This window comes from Bidens hawaiensis, unplaced genomic scaffold (genome assembly GCF_021521415.1).
Source record: "Bidens hawaiensis isolate Kalapana, Puna unplaced genomic scaffold, B.hawaiensis_p1.1 tig00019795_1, whole genome shotgun sequence".
NCBI lineage: Eukaryota > Viridiplantae > Streptophyta > Magnoliopsida > Asterales > Asteraceae > Bidens > Bidens hawaiensis.
The window spans coordinates 132,816-146,285 of NW_027493005.1; positions in this window are offsets into that span (position 1 = coordinate 132,816).

Here is a 13,470-nt window from a genome sequence, read left to right on the forward strand (position 1 = left end):
AGGAAGCATTTGCTCTAGTGGCAAGGCTAGAAGCTATCAGAATCTTTCTAGGCTATTTTGCTTCTAAAAACATCAGAATATTTCAATTGGATGTCAAATCTGCATTCTTAAATTGAATGATTAAAGAGGAGGTGTATGTCACTCAACCTCTAGGTTTTGAGGATCCTGAGTTTCCAAATAGAGACTATAAACTGAACAAAGCTCTATATGGACTACATCAATCTCCAAGACCTTCGAGTTGTCAAACCACCTACTTATTAATGGTTTTCATAGGGGAGCCATTGATAAGACCCTCTTCTACAAGAAAAGAGGAAGAGATTTGCTTCTAGTCCAAGTTTATGTTGATGATATCATCTTGGGATCTACAAATGAACACATGTGTTTGGAGTTTGAGGAAGTTATGAAGTCCAAGTATTACATGAGCTCAGTGGGAGAAATGGATTACTTTATTGGTTTGCAAGTTCAAGAGAAGGAAGATGGTATATTCATTTTTCGATCAAAATATGTGCAAGACATTTTGAACAAGTTCAAATGTTAAGACTTGAAGACTGCTTATACTCCAATGGACACCCACGAAAAGATGATAGCTGATGAAAAGGGGGTGTCTGTTGATGCACATGAGTATAGTCCTAAGATTGGATCACTAATCTACCAGACTGCTTCATGACATGACATTATGTTTGCTGCATGTGTGTGTGCATGCAAGTTTCCAATAATGTCCAAAAACCATGCCTTTGATCTACTTGCATATGACTCATGTGAATGTTGTCAAGAGGATCTTTAGATATTTGAAAGGAAAGCCTTATTTGGGGATATGGTATCCTAAGAACCATGCCTTTGATCTACTTGAATACAATGATAATGATTATGATGGCTGCAACATGAGTAGGAAGTCTACATCTAGTGGATGTCAATTCTTTAGAGACAGACTAGTGTCATAGCAATCCAAGAAGCAAACAACTATGTCAATCTCTACTCATGAAGCTAAGTACATTGCTACATCTGCCTGCTGTGCACAAGTCATTTGAATTTAGAATCAACTGCTGGACTATGGTTTGAATTACTTGAACACTTATATTTTTATTGACAGTACCGCTGCTCTGTTCATAATTAAGAACCCAGTCCAACACTCAAAGACGAAGCACATTGAAATCAGACACCATTTCATTAGAGATTGTAGTGAGAAAGGACTAATAGAAATGAAAAGAGTTGACACTAGTGACAGGTTGGCAGATTTATTCACCAAGCCATTAGATACAACAGAATTTCATTTTCGACTCAAAGGTTTAGGCATGATCAACTTTGATAAAAGTCTGATTAATGATATGTGCTCAGTGTGCTAACTGATTATCTTTTAAAAGGTCTTGAGCATGTAAGTTGTGTTTCTGTGCTTGATTATGTGATTCTGTTTTACTCATGTGTGCTTTAATTGACCATATATTACTTAGGTATTAATGATACTTATGTGTGTTCTGAGCTTGTATTATGATATTTTGATAAGTGAAACAAATGCTTTGAATTGAGAAATTTTTATGTTTATCTGATATCTAGATTATGTTGAATAATTTGAAATGATTATGTGCTTAGGACAGGATAGATTATGCATTATTAGTCTTGGTTGTGTTATTGCATGCCATTCATTTTCTGATTATTCTTAAATATGTTACCAATTGCCTGTATCAAAACTGTGATTTTGTGTTAAATTTGTGTGCTCAAATGAATATTTTTCCAAAGAAGTTTTTCCAAGAAAATCATTTTTGACAAACTGAGAAGTTGATGGTGTTGTGAAATGATAGTTAAAGTTCTGTTGAAGCTTAAAAGGTTTACAATGAATATTTATCCAACCTTTGAGAAATGATACTAGATTGATAATTTATACCAGTCATATGGATTTAATAGGCAAAAAAGACTATTAGTGGAGTTGTTAATAAGTATGGTTGCTTTCCATGATGTGTAAAACTGAGGTGATATACACATAATGAACATGATAAGCTTATTGTGGAGATACATTGTTGAATATGCATGTTTCAAGATAAATCTCTCCGAAGGATAGGCAAAAAAGTGATTATCCAGTCATACACAAGCTAGTTGGTATTTGGTTACTCAAAATGAAACATCTTATGTATATGACAAAGAACAAATGTGGGGCATCATTATAAGTCCTTTGACACCTTTAATGAAAGGTCTGTAAGTCAGTATTCCGTGGCAAGTAAGTCCAAAGTTCAACCTCAAATGTTTGAAAATTTAGAAAAGAAAAATCTAATAAGAAAATTTATATGTTCTGTCATAAAATCTATTTTGACCAAATATCAGGGGGTTGAAGTCAACTTGGGGTGATCTAGAGAAAGCCAAAGAAGCTTTGAGAAGAGATATGGAACATCATAGTGCAATAAGTGTTATCCATTTTTGTATTATGCAACTAATTGAACTTTAAGCATATCAACAAAATGTAATGATATTCATGCTAAGTCAATACATGCTATTAACCTGCGTATTATGTCATAATAACATTGTGAATGAAATATTGAAAGGTGACCTAATCAATATGATCCCATGTTGAGATCTTTTCATAATAGAAACGGATTTGAAAGGATTAAATTAAAATTTGATCTCATTATGCACCATTTGCTCTTAAACTTTGAACTTTGATGAGAAAACTGTTTGATGTAAAGTTTAAGTCAAAAAGTGTTGCATTTTTTACCTTGAATATGTTTGCATATGCTATTTCGAGTAAAATTTGACGTTTTTAAACTTTCGAGTAAAGTTAGGTGTTTTTATTAGAAGTTTAACTCATTCAAGCATACTTGATACTTATTTGCTTTGAAAATTATTTTTCATGTATTATCGAGTACACTTTGATGATTATGTGCTTTCGAGTAAACCTGATTGTTTAGAAGGTCATCTCATTCAAGCCCACTTGATGATTATGTGATACAAATGATTGAATGTGCTTTAAATATGTGTTTCGAGTAAACTTGGTTGCTTTAGTTGAAATCTATGTTTATCAAGCATACTTTATGACTTTAGATTAACATTGATCAAAATGAATATTTTTCTATTAAACTTAACTACTTACTTTATGTTTTATTCTATCGAGTAAACATAGTAAATGTGTTAAGCATACATGATAAAATATTGATTTACTTGTTTATTGTATATGTCTGATTACTTTCTTTGAAATTGCAAGTGTTTTCGAGTAAACTTCGTTTATCGAGCAAACTTCATGCTTTAAACACACTTGTTTATTCCAATAATAGTTCAAGTGTTTCTCCAAGCATACTTGCAAATTTCAAGTGCTTTCGAGCAAACTTTACTCCACGGGTACACTTTATTCTTTGAGCATACTTGTATTTTAATATATCAAGTCTTCTCAAGCATACTTTGAACTTTTAAAGTATGGTCGAGTAAACATTGTTTCCGAGTATACTTGAATATGTATCTCTGAACAATGTTAACTCTTTGTTTTTATAAGTGAAATCGAGTAAACTGATGCCAAGGTATTCGAGTAAGGCTGACTTTTGGAAATATTGATAAGTTATTATTTTGGGATCTTTATTAATCTCGAGCAAATTTGGCCATTTGAACAAATATACTTGATTATTTAAACATGTGATTAATTTCTCGAGCAATCTTGTATATTCGAGTAAGTTTCTTTCATTTTACTTACTTAACTTATTTCTGATAATTTTTTTAGTAGGAAACAAGGTTTGTAATTATAAATTTTAAAATGAGTTTTTGACGGCATTAATCTTCTACATGACAAAACTTAAAACTAGTGTGTAATAACCAGTTTACAATAGCAAAGAGGGAATCAAAAAGAACTTTATCAGAAACTTTTTCTCTCAACCTAATGCATACTTGTACCTTACATCCAATATCACTTTCATAGATAAGATCAAAATGAATTCAAGCCCAACTCTTCCTAACTCCTACAAAAATCATCTATCAAAATTTGAGGAAGAACTGAAGAAGGCACTAAAGAAAATTCAAACACTGATGCTGAGGTTGAAAAGACCTCAGATGCACCAAAACAGGAGGATTTTTTAAATCTTCTATCAGTTTATGATGAAAATGGTTCAGATTGTGAGAATTGGGAGAAATCTGGTGACTCTTCAAAAGAAGAAAAGAATCAAATCAATGAAAGAAAGAAGCTCAAAGGAAAAGGGATTGCATCAGAATAGATCAATTGCAACTAATTAATTCTCCAAATGGAAATAAAGATGTTCTATACATTGATGAATCTGAATTAAAAGCCAAAATGGTCTTTGAGCAAAGAATGACAAAAATTCAAGACAGAGTGTTCCTGAATCTAATGATATCCAAAAAAGAAATTGAAATTCAATGAACAATGATGGAACAGTTTGAAGTTGAGAAGAGATCAAGGGATTTAAATTACAACGAAGATAAAAAAGAAATCCCACAAGATGTAATTAATAAATGTTTGAATGATTAAAAAATTCCAAAGGAAGTGTTTGTGTCACTACTCAAGCTGATTCAAAAGGAAGAACAAGAAAAGGCTGCAAAAGAAAAGCTAGACAATGTGATTGAAAAAGTCACAAAGGCCTTAGATGAAGAAAACGATCAAAGAACTGTTAAGAATCATGATGAACAGAGGAAAAGATAAAAAATGAAAAATCTTTGTGCAGATATAGTGGGAAACCAAAATATCTTGTGAAAAATGGAGTTCCCTTTGACACCGTGAAAATCATGACAAACAAAGAAATCATGAGTAGTTTCAAGGAATAAAAGGAAAACTCCTAAAAGAAGAAAAAGCAAATGCTCAACTCAGTAATGAAAAGAACAAGGTGACACAAAAGAAGACTTTCCAATGAAGGAATATGAGAATAGCAACGAAAACATCTCTAGAAAAGTCAAATTTCTCATCCTCTAAACCAACTTATGAAAATGGAGGAAAAAGGTCTGGATATACCACTAGAAATTCAAAGCCAACTTGTAAAAGACAAACAACTTTCAAGGTACCTGAACCTACATCAAGAGCAAATGTTGTAGAAGAAAGCCATCCAGTCAATGATGGTATAATACCAGATGGACTATTTTATGATTCTAGAGTTGAATGTCTGAATGTTCTGATGAACAATGGAGAAATTAGGAAAATCTCCTTCAAAGATGACTTCGGAAATTTAAATCTAGAGCAATTGACTGTGATAGCAGCACTGCACTTATTTGATTATCAGAAAACACACAGGTTTATTTAAGGGAACAAAGCAAAGTTGGGATTTCCTTTTATGAACAAAAGAAAAGGATTAGATGAAACAAAATCAGAAACTGAGAAACCAATTTTTGCAAGTTCATCAAGCACATCATGTTCTGTTATCAAAGAATGTAGTAACATTGAAAGGGGAATGGATATTCCAAACACACAAGTCAAAAGAAAAGAACAAATTACAAATATTTTGCATGATGACATAAATGGAAGGTTCTTGCTAAGAAACAATGAAGGGAAGTTAATCCATGTAGTTTCAAATGACACAGACCTAGAGTTTTTACATGTGGAGGATTTGGACGATATAATCAGATAGAATATGCCGTCCCAACATCCACACCATAGGAAGATCTCCTTATTCAAAGAAAAAGCTGATGCTCTAAAATTTGACAGAAGAAAAGAATTTGGAAGCTCAAAGAGATGAAGACTTTTATATTCTGTTTAAATTTGTTAGATAATGTCCATGAGACAAAATTCTCTTATGTAAATTTTTCTTGAAGTAATGTAACTTTTCTTTTAGAAACTTGATGTGTATTTTGAAAAGTGTATATAACCAACAGGTGTTTTGGTGTAGCTGAGTTTTATCCAATCTAGGGGGATATTGTTGGGATAAGATTGTGACTAAGAAAGATTGGAATCTTCTTAACCTTCTCGGAAAATGGCCAAGTATGGAAACCGAGCAAACTTAAGCCTTCGAGCAAGCCAAAACTCATTTAAGCAAGGTACTTTGCTTTCCCAGCAAAGCTATATGTTAAAATTCTTCTAATTGATAGTTCGAGCAAACTACACTTCATCAAGCAAGGTTGTTCTTCAAGTCGAGCAAGGTTTGTTTCATAGCAAACTCTTGCTTAACCAAGCTAAAACCAGTATATTGGTGGATCGAGCAAGGTTCAATAAACAGTGGTCTTAGCATACTTGAAGGAAGTTTATTGAAGAAATTACTATGGACTTTCAACGAGCAAAGTTCAACCTCGAGCAAGATACAGTGTCACCGGCACACTTAACTTGTTCAAATAAGTTAAGTAACAAAATATTGAAGGGATTCAAGAAGAACAAGTTAGCTCGTATGTCTGATATCGAGAAAAGTTGGATATAATCAAAAGATTAAAGACTGCTTTAAGGATATTTTATAAGGAAAATATCCTAAGCTTACTCAGAGCATTGTTCCAAGCACACTTAAGGTTACAAAGGTCTGCTCGACAAAGACAAAAGCTTACAAGCTTACTCGAAGACCTGTTTACACTTGTAATACTTTTTAATACGTTTGAATATGTTAAGTATCAATCATTAGGGTTTCTAAAGGGATGTTAGGTGTGCCTATTTAAGGAAACTTTAGGGCACGCCTATGACAACGGACACAGAGCGAATATTGTGATTTGACGGCTATCTCTATACTGAAAAGAATATCTTTGTACGGAAAAGCTGTCTGAAATACAAACATTCCACCTGGAAACCGTAATCGATTTTCATTGTATCCTTCATAATATTAAAGGAAACATTTTGAGTTACTTTGTGTGTTTGTTACTTTTCTGTTCGTATCAGCAATCTTTTGAGTATTATTAATTCTACCGATAATATTCATTGATTCTTCTGAAAAACAGAATGTCGTAACCATTTTGTCAAAACATTTGTGTTTGTTACAATTCTGATTATTGTGTGCCTAGGAGAGTTAATCGGGATCAAAAAAGCTCTGTTCGGTTAACACTGCTTGTTATGTTCAAAATCGAGTGTTGATCAATAAATCACAGATGAAGACTCCCTATTAAATTGTTTACGGTCATAAGCCTACTATATAGCACACGTTCTAGATTTTGAATATTCGTGTACTCTACTAAGTCTCGAATCGACTCCAAAGTTTGGAGCTAAGGCTGATGATTGCTACTTTATTGGATATGCTAGTCGCACTGCCTACAAAGTTTACAACAATGCAACGAAGCAGATAATGGAATCTTAAGATGTGAGCTGGCTAGAGGAAAATGAAGCTGCCGCTCGTGTTGGTCCTGAGAGGTTATTCGATTATAATGAACTGTTAAAGCCATTTAATGTGTTTCAAGTTGTTAATACAGAAAACTCAGGTGCAGGGACTTCAAATGCTGTCGATGAGGAAGATGACATTTCAACTTATTTTCAAAAATCTCTAATGCTAAGTATAGACCCGTCGAAATCATTGGATATTGCTCAACTGTTTTTCCAAGTCAACAGGAAAGCATTACTAAGACTGTTTCTTTACAAGAATCTCCTGAAGTATGTGAACTGCACACCACTGAGACTTCTCCGACCGATGTTTCATCAGTTGAGGGGGAGAGTGCCATTCGTCAAATCTTTGGTAGCACTCTATTCCCAGATGTAATACCAAATGAGTACATTGCCAGTACCTCGTACTCGCACAATATTGAGCCATTTGGATGGAAGAACCCCCTCTTTAAAATCCTTGAAGATCCGATATATTTACCAACTAACAGTTCCATTCTTAATCATTCCATTCCGACAAGAATTTAACGGGATTATCCAATCGAAAATGTCATAGGTCCCCTTGAAACAGACGTCTCAACCATAAGTCAGACAGGACACATCAACATTTTCTTATTTTTCTTGTTTCATCTCTCATATTGAACTTAAGTTTATTGAAATGGCTTTGCAAGAATCAAGTTGGGTGGACTCTATGCATGAAGAATTGAATCGGTTTAAGAAACTGAAGGTTTGGAGATTGGTTGAGGTGCCCGTTGGGAAGAAAGCTTTAGATACAAGATGGGTTTTTCGTAATAAGCAAGATGATACTGGGGTTATCGTTCGGAACAAAGCTCGACTTGTGGTTCGTGGTTTTCGTCAGGTTGAAGGTTTAGATTACACTGAAGTGTATGCTCCAGTGGCTCATCTTGAGGCCATCCGGATTTTCTTGGCATATGCCTCTTACATGGGTTTCACAATTTACCAAATGGATGTCAAGAAAGCATTTCTGTATGGAGAAGTAAAGGAGGAGATTTATGTGGACCAGCCACCAGGTTTTGTTGACTCAAAGCATCCTACTTACGTCTACAAATTAGACAAAGCTTGCTATGGTCTTCATCAAGCTCCTCGGGCATGGTATGCAACTTTGACGGCTCTTCTACTGGGGCATGGGTACAAGCGAGGAACCATCGATCAGACTTTATTCTTTATAACTATTGGAAAAGATCTGATCTTGGTTCAGATATCTGTGAACGATATCATTTTTGGATCCACCAGTACTGCCCTATTTTCTGAATTTGAAAATGTAATGAAGAAAAGATTTGAGATGAGCTTGTTTTGCTGAGATGATAACATTTATGGGATTACAGGTTCGTCAGAGTTCGACATTTTGCTACATCAAGGAAAATATGTCGAGGACATGTTGGCGAAATTCGAGTTCCAAGATTCCAAGAGTGTGGCGACCCCTATGGTGGAAAGACCTCTTCTTTCATCTGATCTTGAAGGGAACTCCGTAGATCAAATGTACTAACAATCAATGATCGGATCCCTGATGTATCTCACCGTCAGTGGCCCAGATATCATGTTTGTACTCTGTCAATGCGCGCATTTCTAGGCTAATCCTAAACTTTCTCTATTAATTGTTGTTAAAAATACTTTTAGATATCCGAAAGGGCTGCCGAAGCTAGGTCTTTGGTATCCCAAAAACTCAGAATTTGATTTATATGCTTTTGCTGACATCAATTATGGAGGTGATGATATTGACAGGAAATCTACGTCTGTTGGATGTCAATTCTTGGGGTGATTGACTCATCTCATGGCAACTCAAGAAACAACAAATGGTGTTCGCATCCACTACTAACACTGAGTATGTTGCTGCTTCTGTCTGTTGTTCACATGTTCTCTGGATGCAACACCAATTGTTGGATTATGGTTGGGAATTTCTTGACACTCCAATCTTTTCTGATAATGATTCTGCTATTGCTATTGTTAAAAATCCTGTTCAGCATTCTAAAACCAAGCATATTGACATAAAAATTCATTTTATTTGTTACTATTACTACCGGAAATTGATTCATCTTAAACAAATTCACAGTGATAATAATGTGTCAGACTTATTTACAAAACCGGTCGGAATAACAAGATTTAATGTGCTTATAGGGTTTCTTACAAAGCTTTGTTTCAACGATTGATTGTTTTTGAGGTTAGATTTGTACATAAAAGTTTCTTTTTCTTCTTTTGTTAAAATGTTTGCACAAATTTAGGGGGAGAAAATATTAAAAGTGTGTGTGTGTGTTCTTTTAAAACTTAAAAATAAAAAATAATAATATATTTTTGTACTCTCTCTTAATATATGTCGGTTACTTAAGTATGAGGGACATATACCTGTATATGTTTGGTCCTTTTATCTACTTGTAGACACACGGGATAGCGATTCACCTAAAGACTGAAACTGACTGCGGCGACTGTTGTGTGCTTTGTTTAATTGTTTCGCTTAAAATGTGCCAGTTACTTAACTTCAGGGACATGTATTTTTATTTGTTTGGCCTTGTTGCCCCCTTGTAGACATACGGGATAGCCATTTACCTGAAGACTGAAAGTGACTGGGGCACTAGAAATTAAAAATGTTTTCTAAATAACTTTGTGGGAAGTGATATGATTATTCAGTTAAAAGCTTTATAGAAGCTCAAATATTTTCAATTGAGAATTTAATCCAACCTTTAGAAAATGATAGATAGATTGATTTTGTGTGCCTAACGAGTGAAGTTACTATGCTAAAAAGGCTTTTGAACAATCTTTGATTTGTATGGTAGCTTTCCATGATGCGTAAAAGTTAAAGTGATATAAAGTAAATCTGTTAAACTTACCGCAGAGAGTCACTTTGAAGATGTGGTCATATCTTTAGATACATCTCTCTGAATGATATGCAGAAAAGCAATTACTCAGTCATACATGAGCCTGTTAGTGTCTTGATCACCAAAAATATTATGTTTCTTAGTTATTGCAATTTAAAAAAAAATTATTATATACTATTGTGTCATTAAAATTCGTCTGTTAAAGCTTAAAGGGTCAACCCATAACTAAAAGGGTGGAGCATTTAAATAAGTCCTAAACATCCTAAACATAAGGCCTATAAGTTCGGACAACATGCAAGTCCAACGTTCAACCTTAAAGCTTAATTTTTTTTCTTTTTTTAGAGAAAATATTTAGATCAAGCACTAGGGGGTTGGAGTCATATTAGGGTGATCTTGGGAAAGCCAAATACGCTTTGAAAATATATAAAAGGAATCATAGGTCCATAAGTGATGTCCATCTAATCCTTATGCCTAATTGAAACTTTTTCGCATCACTGATGCAATGAAAATCATGCTAAGTATCTTAATACTTGCTATCAACCTGTTTCTCTATGTCATAATAATGCTGAAAATGAATCATTGTGATAGCATCTTAATCAATATAATTCCATGTTCGGATCTTTTCATAAAAGCTTGCTCGTTTATTGAAATTGAAATTTTGATCCCGAAATATGTTAAAACTACTGAAGGTCGGGTGGTTAAATTACCTTATTTTGTTTAGTTTCTTTTGATTTTGTTTTCTTTTAATTTTTATTCGTTATAATTTTACCTCATGTTTACTCGTGTTGAAACAATTGCACTAAGAAATCATTTTAAACATTGATCAGGCTTATGTTTAATTGTGTTCTTGGCCCAGTCAAATTGGCTGAAATTGTTTCTTATAATTGTGTTCTCTGCCGATCAAGGTTCTCGGCCCAGTTCAATTACTTTTGAAGTTTAAAAGGATACTTATGTGTGTATTATTGTTTAGCACTTTCAAATCTGCAAAACCTTTAATCCTCTAATCATCCTAATCCGAAAACTCTAAACCATTGATCACCACAGCTACTTTGATTTATTTTAATTCTTAAAAATGTAAATAAGCTTAATCAAAATCAGTTTTCGGACCACTATTGGAAAGCAATTGAGGGTTTTAGGCTTAATGGGTAATTATATTATAAGATGTGATTAGGAAACATGTGTGTGATGAACGATTATTTTGTATTTGAGTTTGTTATGAGTTTTCTTGAGATTGTAGGTTTATTCATCCATGGAGGTTGGCTTGATAAGGATGATGACACATATTTCCAGTTTGAACCCAAGGGTTTTCGGTGCTGGTTGATCAAATACCTTTTCGTTACCAGAGAACCTTTTCATCAACAAAGATCTTAAGAGTTCCCGATCATACTTTGACCGAGAACCGATCTGATTACCCGAGAACACATGTTCTCGGTTGTCAAGGGTTCTCTGTTAACAATGATTAATTGTTTGGACCGAAAACGATAATTATTAACCGAAAACTTGTAATGTTGACCGAAAACTCTGTATGGGGACTGAAAATCTAATATCTGGACAGAAAACTCAATTATTGTACCAAAAACGTATTTTTAATAAGATTTTTATTAAAATATTATTTGGACTAATTTACAAAAGGAGGATTATATTTCCAAAATTTATGTTTTTGGTCCCTATACCATAATCAAGTTGTCTATTCTACAAGATATATATTCCATATAATACGCGAATATATATTTAAGTGATTATATCACTAACTTGACTCGTTTGTTGCAATCATGGCTGATCAAGCACCTCCGAAGTTTGTTGACACTCATAATATTGTTGGATGCCTCTTTGATCCTCCTCTAGCTCACAAGGAGTTCAAATCAATGATAGTGGGGCAAAACACGTGCATAATTTCTCACACTTACAAGAAACTCATGTTATCTGTAAGAAGATGGTGACTAATTTATGGAATCATGCTTCCATTAGTCAAAGAGGTGCTCGGGGAGCTGTTGTTATTGAGTCAAAGATCCAGAAGAACCCTGTCATTATTTCTGAGGCTATCAATTGTGAGGTTTTACCGTTTGGTGATCAACCCGATTACCCTACAGAGCATTCTACCGAAGCCGTTGCTAAGATTGTACAAAGAATGGGATACGAGAGAACCTACCCTCCAGCTATTAAGAAGTTGTTTCATCCTTACTGGAGGTTTTTGATTCACACTTTCTTCATGTGTGTCTCAGGAAGAAAAGGAGGTTCTTACGAGGTTAGCATTCTCAAATGTCTGTAGTTGTTGCATTGATCATGGATTGGAACTACAGTTATTCCAAGTTCGTGTTTGATGAAATGATAAGCAATCTTAAATTTAAGAAGAAGGAAATGTTTTTAATGCACTCGAGGTTTCTATAGATGATTTTCGACTCTCATTATCTTGACTTGATTAAATATGTAGAGACGCTTGACTTGAAGGCCATGGGTCCTAATAATTTTGGGTTGATGAAACAATCGATAAAAGGAGCTAAAGTGGTTTATCAGGGATTCATAAACTGGTTAAGTTTGAAAAATCTGCTGAGACAGAGGTTGTTGCTGCTGCTAGTGCCTCTGTTGCTGAGGAACATGTGGCTCCTGCTCAAAACCCCCATAACTTCCTTTGAGACAATTTTTGATGATGATGAGCCTGATAGTTCTCCGCCACAACATGTGGAAACTGAACACCATGTACAACAGTTTGTATCTACTACTGAACAAGTTAAAGAATTTGAAGCCTTTAAAGAGAAGCTCTAGTTGACTGCATTGAAGCCTCCTCGGTCAGTCACTGTAACACATAATGAAGATGATGTTGAAGAAGAGCAAGCCACCGAACTCATTCCATGTAAACGACGAAAGAAAGATCTAAGAACTGGTGTGCTGGATAGCGATCTTACACAAACCAACCAACCAACAGTTTCTGAGACTGTTACAAATAATGTTCAAACTTATCATGGTCCATTTATTGCTTCCCAACAAACTCAAGAACAGTTCTTTGATGATATCACGCAAGAGTTTTAGTTCGTGGCACATATTCAGTCCACCAATGAACCATCGAGATCATCTGACCCGATTGGTCAAGAAAGTTCAAGTGAGGTTGACAAGAGTGCTCATATCCTAGCTATGCAAGACAAATTTCAACAAGACAAGAGCAAGGGGATAGTTCTAGAAGTCGAACCAGTTGACTTACAATCCTTACAACGCCGAGTTTCTGAGCTCGAACAAGACTCTGTGGTGAAGGATATACGAATTCAAGAACTTGAAGCTAGAAATATTGACAAAGATTCAGGAGCTTCACGCAAACATGGGTGGCCTTATTGCATTATAATTGGACCTCCATCAAAAGCTTATTCATAAGTTTGGAGATGAATTTAAAAGTGGTGATGACAGTGGTGAGAATATAGCTGGTGATAATCAAGATACTTCCACTAATAGCGG